The following is a 12,928-nucleotide window of genomic DNA, read 5'->3' as shown; positions in this document are numbered from 1 at the left end:
ACTGCCAGTCAAATCTGATTGCTGTATTGCTCCTTGTGTAGTCTAACTGTAACGGTTACTGCTGGTTGGTGTGCCACTACAAAGAGTGGCCATTTTTATTACCCAGGCAATTATGTTTATCCTCTTGACTCTGGGAAATACCTTTTTCTTGTGTTGGCTCTTTATCTTGATATGCAAAACTAGGTCCCGGACATCAGCATTCCATTTCTTTCTAGAGTCTGTGCATGACCACACCGGAAAAGATTACCAATATTTAGCACAGTATGCCTTATATAATATTTATTTGCAAACCCCTTTGACCATCTTAACTTTTCTAGAGTTGCTGCTGTGATGGCACAGAAGAATAAAGCACAACTGTGACTCAGGCAACCTGAGTTTATGTAGTGGCATGGGGATTGCTGCAGTCAGCACAGGGGAGGAAACAGGTGAAGAAGTGTGACCTACTTCCATCAGTTCAGGTGGAATGTGTTGGGAACGTGTATGTGGGCTGTTTTTCTTGTAATATTTCCTGGTGTAAACCAAGAAACTGACAAATCATCTATCAGAGGAAAGACAGACCTGAGGATATCACTAGCAGAGCAGGGCTGACTGTTGTTAGAAGCAGTCCCATGCACACACACCCACACCCACACAAGAGTACACACACACACACACACACACACACACACACACACACACACACACACACACACACACACACACACACACGACACCATCTAGACACTATGCCTGTATGTGCTGCTAGAGGTCCTAACTGAAAAGGTTATTTGCAGTATGACTTCCACTGCACACATTCCTATTCCTCTCCCCAGATGATGGTATGACAGTTTGATAGTGTAGCCCTGTACTTCCCTGGACCAGGACCTCACCTGGTAAAGGATAGAGCTAGGACTTGCCCCTGATTGGACATTATAAACCCCTCACCTGTTCCATCTGGCTCTGGGACCCTACCCCGCAGGGGATACAACCTGGACTAATTACAGTTTAGTGATTGGCTCTGCAGGGGAGGGTGAAGATGTTAGTATAGGCTGCGCCAAGGGACTGAAGTGAATGGTGGCTGTATTTCACTTTATAATGATAAGAGCAGGTAACAGTACACTGAGAAGTTAGACCCAGTGGTGTGTGTGTGTGTGTGTATGTGAGTGGGGGGGGGGGTGCTTTTATGAAATTTGGGTCTTGATGTTGCTGTAGCCCTTCTGTCTGTTTTCTGTTGTAGTTATTTATTCCTAACCATAGCCTACTTCTAGGAAAGAAGGTAAGACCCAAATTGTACATGAGAAGAGTGCTACACATTGTCTCCTTTCTTTTGTCCCTTTCTCAACCACTTAGTTTTTCATTGTAATGCACTTTCATGTTAATCCACTCTCTGTTCCTCTCCCTTTCATATTTGTCTACAGGCTTTTGTGGCCACTTACACCTCTTCATATTTTACTGTTACTGTTGCCTCATTAACCCTAGAGATAAGAAACCTTATTTTTAGGCAATACATCCTTGTACTAAAGCATGCTGTTGTTTTATGTTTTGTAAATCCAGCAGATCAGATTAGAAATTAGCAGAAGAACAGACACAACGTAATACATGTTTAGTAATCTACAAAAAACATTCTTCTGAAACTTCTTGGTTTTATATGTATTACAACAAGAAGCTCAGAAGAACACATTCATTCTTTAGAGCATATTCAGAGACTTCAAAACATATTTGCGTATATTTCAAGAGACAGCTGTATCAGTCTATCCCTTTGGCTTCATCTGCAAGGTATCTTCTCTCTGTAACAACTTTATTTAATTTAGCACTAGTGACCTTTTAGTTCAACCATTTCTCATCACATACAACAGCACACAGCCAACATCCCAAATTTGCAACTGAAATCTGATTTATTTTGTGCAAGAACTTGTCTGTGTTTGCATGATATATGTGGGCCAGTATTTCAGAATAGATGGTTCATACGTTCATAGGTTGGTACTAGGCTATTGGCCCTAGGGCCTATATAACCCTAGCCAAAGGTACCATGGCTTTCGCCACCCAAGAAAATTATTTTCCGGTGCCACTGCCGAGCAGAGCCACAGAAGTGATTCCTGGGGTGAATTTCCTATCTCCCATCCAATCATCAAGATTTTTCTTGAAGAGTGCTAATGAGGAGCTTTGTTTGATATAGATAGGTAGCTTGTTCAAGAGTATGGGAAGTCTCTGGGACAGGAATCTATCCCTCCAGCATGTTCTGTTTATTGTGGTGACAAGGTTTAGGTCCCTAGAGCATATAGCTCGTAAGGATTGGGATTTCTTTAAGTGGAACATGTGTAAAAGCTCTGGGTTTGACATAGCTTTGTGTGTTAGGCAGAAATCGCCTCTGAGTAGGCGATATGCGACGGAGTAAAGCTGCAGTTTTTTTAGACTGTCTGCGTAGGGCGTCTGTTTGAGGCCGGTAATCCTCTTTGTGAGGTATTTCTGTGGCTTTTCCAGTTGTTGTAGATGTCTTGTGAGGTACATACTAAAAGGGGCATTGTACTCTATAATGGGTCTAATGAGTGACGAGTAGAGGGGAACAATGACCTCTTTTTTCCTGGATGAGAAACCTTTTGTGATGAGGTGTGCCACGTAGAAGGATTTCCTGACTACTGTGACAATGTGATTATCAAAGGAGAGACTACTGTCCACCTGTGTCCCAAGGTTTCTTATCACACTTTTCGGTGTTAAGTAGACTACCGCCTATGTGATAGTTCATGGGTACAGAGTTTTTACCAAAAGGGATGACAATGCACTTTTTGGCATTGAGCTTGAGGCCATGGCTTTGACACCAGGCATCTATCTCAGCGAGGCCCTTTTGTAGGATGTCCACATCTTTTGGAGTTTTAATTATGGCTCCTAGTTTGCAGTCATCTGCGAATAATGCAAAGGCCGGAGATAATGCATTAGCCGGAGGTCACGATCGAACCTTGTACCTTGTGCATGGGAGTCGAATACCTTAACCGCTTCACTATCTGGTGGTATATTGTCATCTCACAGCAAGAGGTTCTGTTTCAATTCTCACCTGGCATGCCTTCTATGCATAGTTTGACTATCCCTTATTTATTTTTGTGGGTTTTCTATGGATACTTCTGCAAACCCTGCTGTGCTACTTCTGCACCTATGCCAAAGATGGCTGTGTTTGTCATGCCCACCTAACTAGTCTTCCTCTGAATACTTTTCTAAAACTCTTCAACAGCTTTGCTTCCAAGTCTTTTGTACCTTATTGCTCATGCTGCACTAACTTCCTAAACTCTAACTCTTCCTCCTCCTTCTCTCATACCACCCCACTTACTACAGTTCCTCCTTTGTCCATTTATCCTCCTGCTCATTTCCATAATTTCTCCTTTCAAAGCTCTTATCAATTTTTAAGCTACATTAGAATTTGACTGTCTGTAAATTGTTACTAACCTCAGAAACGCATGCTTGATCTTTTCCCTGCAGACATCATGATATTATTGTATTTATTTTTCTATTCAGTAATTAAGCCAATATATATTCATTTCTCTTATTTTTTTGTGTTAGAAAGCTATTTTTCATGTAAGAAATATTGAAAAATCATGTAAATAAGTTAAGGTGCAGATGTTTTACCCTGCAATTATAAATGTACATTGTGTGGAACTTAGGTTCATAGGTTCATACTAAGCTATCTGCCCTGGGGCATTTATAAGCCTAGCCTGATTGTGTTTGGCTTACGCCACCCCTTGATTTGAGTATACTGTGCCCTTTTTAAAGTTTAGTTTACTGTGCCTCTGTCTAATAGTGACACGGAAGTAATCCCCAGGACAAACCTACGATCCCCCATCCACTCATCAAGATTCTTCTTGAAGAGAGTCAGTGAGGTGCTCTGCCTAACATGAATTGGAATTCTATTCCAGAGCGAAGGGAGCCTCTGGGTTATGAATCTGTCCCTCCAGCATGTTCTATTTATTTCTGTGCTGAGGTTCAAGTCCCTCTAGTGCATGGCTCTAAGGGATTTAGATTTACTGAGGTGGAGCATGTCCATTAATTCTGGGTTGGACATAGCTTTATATGTCAGGCATAGATCGCCTCAAAGTAGGCGGTATGCAACTGAGTAGAGCTGGAGTTTTTTTAACCGAGCAGCATATGGCATCTGTTTGAGTCCCTTGATCCTCCGGGTGAGGTACTTTTGGGGTCTTTCTAATTGCTGCAGGTGTCAGGTAAGGTACATCCCAAAGGGGGCATTGTATTCTATGATGGGCCTGATGAGGGATGAATAAAGGGGCACGATTACCTCTCTTGATCTAGATGTGAATCCTTTCATGATGAGGTGGGTTATGTAGAAGGTCTTTCGAACCACTTTGGCAATGTGGTTGTCAAAGGAGAGATTGCTATCAACTTGGGTCCCCAGATCCCTAACTACTTTCTCTGTACTTAATGGGTTACCACCTATGTGGTAATTTGTGGGCACATTGTTTTTGCCAAAGGGTATGACTATTCACTTTTTGGCATTTAGCTTTAGACCATGGCTCTGGCACCAGTTATCCATCTCTGCGAGACCTTTTTGAAGGATGTTTGTGTCAGCTGGAGAGTCGATTATGGCTCCCAGTTTGCAGTCATCTGCGAACTTGGTGAGTCATAGTCCTCCTACGGCCTGTACCTCAGAAAAGTAAATACCGAACAAGAGACGTCCCAGGACAGAACCATGTGGGACACCACTTGTGACCGGTTTCGAGTCTGACATGGCTCCAGCAACTCTGACTCTGTGGGTTCCGTCTTTGAGTCAGTTTGCGACCCATCTTGTGACATACTGGTTTATATTTAGGCTGGATAGCTTATCTATGATGCCCGAGTGGGGTATTGTGTCAAATGCCTTTGCGAGGTCCAGATAGGCTGTGTGGACTACCTTCCCTTCATCTATGGCCTTGGTGACTGTTTCGAAGAAGTCGACCAGGTTCAAAAGGCAGGATCTGCCCTTGACAAAGCTAAATTGGGTAGGATCTAGTGTCTGTAGGTCCCCAATGTCTTTGTTTATGAGTTCCATGATGATCCTCTCCATAGCCTTGCAGACTAGGCTAGTCAGGCTTATGGGGCGATAGTTTCCAGGGTCCGCAGAGGCGCCACCTTTGTGAAGTGGGACCACTGTTGCTGTACGCCATTCTTTGGTCACTTATCCTGTAGTGAGGCTGAGATTGTACAGCAGTTTTACTTGAGGGATTAGTTCTTCTTGGAGTTCATGTAGGACGCAACCCGGGACGCCATCTGGTCCCATGGAAGCAGTGTTTTTTGCTTTGGAGAGGGCGGCCTTCACCTGAGCATCAGAGATGTTTGGGAGGCTGCACTCTATCGAGATAGATACTTGCTCTTTTAGTGGGGGGGGGGGGGGGGTTTGCACTGAACCTGTCTGCCAGGATATTGGCGATGTCTGTGGGTTCAGTGTATTTTTTGCCGCTTAGAATCAACTCAGAACAAGTCTGGGAGTTGCATCCCAGGTTCCTAACATAACTGAAAAAAGCCTTATGATTGTCTTTAGTGTCCTGTGCAATTTTTCTCTCGAAGCTGGCCTTGGAGGATTTTATGAGGGATCGTAATTTTTTGATAGTACTGATCAGAGATGCCTTCCCTTTTAGGGATTTTGCTCTATCATGTAGTAGCTTCCTCCTTCTGTTGTACAGTTTATTTATGGCTGGGGTCAACCAGACTGGATGCCTGCCTTTGGATGATTGGGTATTGATTTTGTTTGGGATAGCATGATCCATGCATTCCTGGAGATGTCCGTAGAATGCGTTTATATAGGATTCTGCAGTTTGGGCCGTAGTTTCCACTGGCCCTGGGGCCTTGAAGGATTCCACTTCGGTTTTGAGAAGTGTGAAGTTCGCTTTTGAGAAGTTTTTCACTGTGGTTTTCTGGGCTGTGGGTGGGGTGGGGTCGGGATGTGGATATCCAGTGAAATTAATTTATGGTCTGATCTTACCAAGGAGGGATATACTTCTGGTATGGAGCATAGAGTCCCCATGTTGGTAATGATCAGGTCTAGTATGTTTTCCCCTCTTGTGGGAGTGGTGATTAGTTGTTCCATAGCATTTGAGTTTATAAATTCCGGGAACCTTTGGGCTAAGGTGCTGGGGCTTGAGTAGTGCTCCCAGTCTATGTTTGAGTAGTTGAAGTCACCCAATATAATGGTGTTTGGAGAGATCTTCATGTTCTCCAATGTTTTCAGGAAAGCCGAGTGGGATTCCTGACTTTGAGAGGGTGGTCTGTATGATGCTATAAACTGAAAAGCAGTCTTGCCCACTGTCAGTTGCAAATGGATGGTCTTCAATACTTCGTGCAATGCCACTAACCTGGAGGTGTGGATATCCTTGATAAATATGGAAACTCCCCCTCCTTTTGTGGTTCGGCCCGGGTTTTTGGGCCAAAAAGCATGATATGAGGTATAACCTGGTAGTGCTGGGGTGCTCTCTGGAGCCTTGAACCAGGTTTCTGTCACTGTACAGATATCGATGTTCTCCATACTGAGGAGAGCTTCAAGTGCATGCATCTTGAGGTTAAGACTTCTGGCGTTTAGCAGCATTACCCTTAGTTTCTTGTTCCTTGTGCTGTCTATGGAGGTGGGTTTGACTTTTGAGCCTTGCCTAAAAAAGGCACTACGAGGGTGGCAAGAGCCTTTGCCAATATCCGAAAGCCCAGGGGTGACAGGTGCAAGCCGTCCCTAGCGAAGCAATGTGGCTTGTCGAGCATGTCATCCCAGGTGACAGACACTGGATCCCCTTTGAATGACACCAAAATTTTAGCCAGTTGTTAAAATCGATCATTTTGTCTTTATACTGTGGCATCATTCTAGGTGTGGGTAAGATGCTGCTCAAGGTCAGGGTCATACCGGCCTGGGCTACATGATCAGAGATCTCCTCTATGTCTCTTTTCATGTAGTTGAGGGAGGTCATTCACGCCAGCATGTACAATGACTGAGTCATATTTGTATTTGCTTTGGAGTGACCTGAGTGCTTGCATTATGTGGCAGATCCTAGCGCCCGACAGGCAGCTCACTGTGACCTTCTCTTTATTCAGCCTGGTGAGCGGGACGTCAGTGTGTCTGACAATAGAGTCACCTATTACAAGAGTATCAGGTGTGTTATTCAGCCTTAAGGGCTGCGACTGCTTGGCACACTGACTTTGTGTATGTATTGTACGTGTTTTGTTTTGGGGTAGCATTTGCTTGGATGTCTGCTTTGGAGGTCTCTGTTGCATGGGTAGATTTTTATTTAGAGCCTCTGAGTATGTTTTTGTGTTTTTATGTGTTTGGTTCGCTGTTGTGGTGGGACTATGTGATACTGGACTTGTGTTGTGTGAGGTTACCTTCTCCTCCTGACTGGTTACACCAGTTTTGAGATGAGAGAGCTCAGCCTCCAGTTTGGCTATATGGTTGCATCTCTCACATATATTTAAACCTGTTTGGAGGAGGAGAGGGTTATCCATGTACGTGAGACAGTTGTAACATTGCCTCAAAATTCCCAGATTCACCAGCTGGACTGGAGAGGAAAGCATTGACTGACCTTTGGACATGCTAGAGTAATATTAGGGAACTGAATTAAAACGGACCAATAGGGGACAAGGTAATTGTAGAGAAGAGTAAGTAGTGCTTATGATTTATTAGTGCTAACTTGTAAAATTACTTATTTGGACCAGTGAGGGGCCTTAAAATGAGAATATGGTGTTTAATTTGAGAGATAGAGCAGTTTTAAGGGAAAAGGTGAAGGGCAGACTTTGTGGAGCCAGGAATAGTTTAAATCCAATTAGGCGGTGCTGCCCGATGTTGCGCTATGCGCAAAAACGCGCAAAACCGTGCAAAAGAGGGTTTTAAGAGAGGGAGATCAAGGAGTTAGGAATTGACCCAAAATGGTCAATAAAACTACAGTTTCAAGGCAGTAACCACTCCCACAGGGGCAGGCAGGCTGCTCAATGTTTATCACTGCCACTGATGAACACAGACTTCCCTTTAGCCCAAGCAAACAATGGCCTCCAAGAAACTTACAAACAGTTCAGAACAGCAGATCTGTAACTGAACTTTTTTAAATCTCAGAAAAGTGGGAAAAAAGCAAGATTTTTTTTTTGTTTTTATGTTTTTTTTAAGGAAAGCAGAGGTTCACAAGTATCAACAAGTTAGAACAGTGCAGTAAATTACCCCACACTTGTGCTAGGCCAGAGACAGATAAAATGCAAGTTTTAAGAAAAAAACGATTTTAAAAATAAGTGCAGGCAGGACATTCAGTAATCAGCTCTAGGTTGTGTTCTAAATACAGTTACCACACAGAAATCAAGTTTAACAAGCCAGAAAATGCTCAAAGGTAGGCGGCAATGCAGAAAAACTTAACAAATAATCTGAAGCAAAATACTTAAAATCTCAAAAGTGGCTCCTTTCTTCTCTCAGCATTTTCTCCTCTTGGTGGGTGCTTCACCAATAGCCAACAAGTCCAAAAAGACACCAAAACCACGAGGCAATCGGGTTTTAAGAGAGGGAGATCAAGGAGTTAGGAACTGACCCAAAATGGCCAATAAAACTACAGTTTCAAGGCAGTAACCGCTCCCACAGGGGCAGCAGGCTGCTCAATGTTTATCACTGCCACTGATGAACACAGAGACTTCCCTTTAGCCCAAGCAAACAATGGCCTCCAAGAAACTTACAAACAGTTCAGAACAGCAAATCTGTAACTGAACTTTTTTAAATCTCAGAAAAGTGGGTAAAAAGCAAGATGTTTTTGTTTTTTTTAAGGAAAGCAGAGTTTCACAAGTATCAACAAGTTAGAACAGTGCAGTAAATGACCCCACACTCGAGTGCTACTTTTCTCCCCAAGCCTTTGCTGAAAATGAGTTTTAACCAGTCAGTCTTTTTGGTCAAGAAAGACAAATAAATAATGAATAAATAATAAGTAACACCCCACCTTCCAAAATCATGCACAAGGTGAATTGATGAGTTTAAATGGTCCCTAAGCATACTTCTCAACCTCTTATTACAGGAAATTTGGACATAGTCTGTGAAAAAAAGGGGGGGGGGGACAAAAATTGGGACAGATTTTAAATATTGCCCTTATAAACTTGGAAAGTTGCTAGAATAATAGGCTTTGTGTTACCATGCATTTTCTGAAGGATTTGAAGTCTGAAACTCAAATGCATGTCATTATTTAGTTTGCCAGAAAACCATAACTTTTATGTGGAATATGCCAAAAATAAGAGGAAAAATTCTGGACAGTTGAGAGGTATGGCCCTAAGTGTTGATGTAATTTATTTATTTTATTTATTTAATATTTGTTTACTAGGAAAGTCCGACTTGGAACAAAGACAATTTTCAGCGGAGGCCTGGGGAGAAATGCTCTAGATGCATGTCTTTGAAATGTGTGAGGAAACCGGAGCACCCGGAGGAAACCCACACAAACGCAAGGAGGACATGCAGACTCCACACAGAGGACACCCCAGCTGAGAAACGAACTAAGGAACCTCTTGCTGTGAGGTGACAACACTACCACTGTACCACTCTGGTGTCATGATAGTAAGAGAAGAAGGGGACTATGGTGGATAAGAACTACCTTCCTGAAAAAGTACCCCTAAGGTATGGGGGAGAGGCTGGCAGATAGATGGCTATGAGAATGGGAGTTTGTATGTGTATGTATGTGTGTGATACATAAGAAAGGTGTGACAACCTATTTCCCTAGTAAACTGTGTGGGTGATGACAGTTCATGGAATTATTATTAGGTTGTTAATGGATTACACTGGGGAAAGCAATAGTTTTTTTTTTGTGTATAGTTTTAATTTTTGCTTAATACCTCTAGACTGATCCATAAAAAAAAAACATTTCAGATATGACCCAACACGTAGCCAAAATGACAGTAGTAAAACGGAAACAACACAAGCTCAAGGCGTGGAAGTTAAAATAAATAAATAAAAATGAAAATACCGAATAGATTGACCCCATAAAAAGTTTCAGTGCTATAATATGTATATGCATTAATGAAGCATAAAATACATAAAATGTATAAAAGCATAAAATACAGTTGTGTAAGAGCTTACCATGACAGTAAATGTTCAAAGAGATCACTGTTGCAGTATCGCTGACATTTGGGATGTTAAATCGGGTCAATACCATGCATCCAGCCAGTGTACAAAATCTTAGGCACATTCCTCTTGCACCGCCTGCCTTGTTTACAACCTATGAATGAGACTATGTGCTGGTATTTAAGGGATGTACAGACATGAAAATGTTCAGAGCTTTCTTTCTCTAGAGAAAAAGACTGAGGCAAATACCCATACAGAATCAACACAGTCATGGACTATAGGAAAGAGAGGTTGAAAAGTTAAGAGAAATCCACCTTGGCCAAGGAATAAAGTAGAAATAGTAAACTAGAGGGAAGAAGGGTGGGTGCATGTACTTCAAAGTGATCTATATGAACATCTACTGTTTTGGCAAGATCTGACACAACTGCACTATGTTCTTCATTAGATCACTGTTGCAGAATTCCTGACATATGGGATGGTTCTTTCCCTCCAGTAAACTTTCAGGTCTTCATTATGGTCTTCTCTATTGACCTTACAGCCTTTTTCTGACCACTTAGTGCAACTAATTGTGACAACTAGTGGTTTATGCTGTGGGTCAGCTGTTTCAGTGAGGATGACTTTGCAATTGCCGAATCTACCCCAGGGCCCTTTCTGTACTACGAGGAGGTCTACCTGAGTTGCACATTGGCCACTTTTATATGTAATCTTGTGAATGTCTGTCTTTCTGAAGCATGTGTTGACTACCATCAAGGCATTTGCTAGACAGAAGTGTAGAATGGTCTCTCCTTCTTTATTCCTGTTACCTCACCCCTCATATCCTGTTTTGTGTACCCCAATATGTTCAGCCAGGTCACCCATTATCAACACCAATTCCTGTTGCCCTGATTTATCTAGTAAGTCCTGCAACTGCTGTCTGAATGCACTGTTTTCTTCACTTTCATAAGCCTGTTGTGAGGCATAGGCTGAGATTATAAATACTGCCCTATCATTGCACTGAGCACTGATTGCTATGAATCTGTCATAGGTTCATAGGTTCATAGGTTCATACTAGGCTATCTGCCCGAGGGCATTTACAAGCCTAGCCCATAGTTTTGTGGCTTACGCCACCCCTTTAGTATGGGGAACTATACCCATTATTTTGCTGTGCCTCTGTTGAGCAGTGACACTGAGGTAATCCCTGGGGTATATCTGCGATCTCCCATCCATTGGTCAAGATTTCTCTTGAACAAGGCCAGAGAGGTGCTCTGCCTCACATATACCAGGATTTTATTCCACAGCATAGGGAGTCTTTGGGTGATGAATCTATCCCTCCAGCACGTCCTATTAATAGCCATTAATGCTTATAACATCCCTCACTGTCTTCTGATGCCTCTCTCACAATTCCCACACCATTTCTATCCTGTCCTCCTCCCGAGTAGTACACTCTGGATCCCAAGCCTAGTGACTTTGCTGCACTGCCCTTCTATCTTGTCTCATGGATGTGTAGGATCTCCAGCCTACTCCTTACTATTATATCATCTATTTCAGAGCATCTTCCTGTCAGTGAATGTACATTGAGTGTGGCAATTCCTACTTCATGTTTGACAGGTTGATTGGTTTTATAATCCCCTTCCCTCAGCAGAGTTATCCCAGGTAATCCAAGCTAGTAAACTGTGCACCAGCAAGCCAGTAGCTTATTGACCCAGAATTGCTGGGCTTTATGTTCAGCAAAAACTGATCAACAGAGGCACATACACCCCTCCCAGTTTAGCATGGGTCCTTGGCGTTGGTCAGAGTAGGCCGGGTCCTCAACCCACTTATCACTGGCAAATACCCATGCCCATTCTGGCAACATTAGTCAAGCGTCACCTAGAGCCATATTTTACACCATCAAGTGACTAGTCCTGCCACGACATGCAGTCTGTGATCTGTGTTCTCCTATCTTCAGGATACTGTGCACCATAGTAGATACCAAAAGTGATTAATGTATAAAACTTCCCCTGTAAGGCAACATCTAGAGTCTTTGCTGCTGTCCACCGCTCCATTCTTGGGTATGTTTGAGATGGAAACATTCAGCATGAAGTATCTGTTGATATATTTTGTTGGGGAGATGGAAGAAGAAAAAGAACCCCTAGATTGGTTAGTACCTGACTAAGTCATTTGTGGTTCTTTCTTCATAAAATGCATGAGAAGGTTTGGAATATGTAGAGGTTGACAGTGCTGAGCCTATATATATTTGAGCTTTGATTTTACAATATTTGTGTGAGTTACTATTCTGTGACCTTTTATACTCCTCTATCAGTGTTTTTTTCACCCATTTCAGCATCTGTGCCTGTGGATCACCCTCTTTCAATACATTGTCATGTGAAAATGATTTTGAAAGGGGTTTTGCATAAGAGACCTCCAAGAACACTAGTGGCGCCTGCTCAGGATCTTAATTTTGTGTTAGAAAAGCACCACTTGCTCCATTCTAACCAGCTCATTATGGTGTCTTGAGGTTCATGGAAAACTGCTTTACTTGATTGCTTGCTCTGACCTCTGCAAAAGAAGTATCCGAGTTGCAAGCTTTTATGTTGAGTTAACCCTATTTCATTATCTACAGAGACAAGGTTTTTTTGAAAACTAATCCTTCACTTATGCCTAAAATGGTACCAAGTTTACTTTAAGCCAAACTGTCCATTTCCCTATTTTCTTTCCTGAACCTAAAAATGTAGGGGAAATAATACTTCATACCTTGAATGTCCTCAGACAGCTCAGGTACTGTCTTGGTGGAACAAAATCTTTCAGATCTTAGGATCAGTTGTTCATTTCTTGTGAAGGTAAAAAGAAGGGACAGTGTGTCAGAACAGACCATTACCAAATGGTTGTTTCATGTTATTACCTTTTGTCATTCTCACCTCAAAAAAACTATTTCAGGCATGGTCAGTGCAAACTGTG

General features: G+C 42.4%; 1 protein-coding gene across 1 annotated transcript in view; it reads left to right on the top strand.

Moving 5' to 3' along the window:
- The window catches only part of LOC122815515, a 487,439-nt gene that overhangs the window by 302,631 nt on the left and 171,880 nt on the right, over nucleotides 1-12,928 (top strand). The window lies entirely within an intron of this gene.

Source organism: Protopterus annectens, chromosome 11.part0 (assembly GCF_019279795.1).
Source record: "Protopterus annectens isolate FY-2018-M chromosome 11.part0, PAN1.0, whole genome shotgun sequence".
NCBI lineage: Eukaryota > Metazoa > Chordata > Ceratodontiformes > Protopteridae > Protopterus > Protopterus annectens.
Note: the sequence above shows the minus strand (reverse complement) of the source record. Positions and strands in the feature narration are given on the sequence as shown.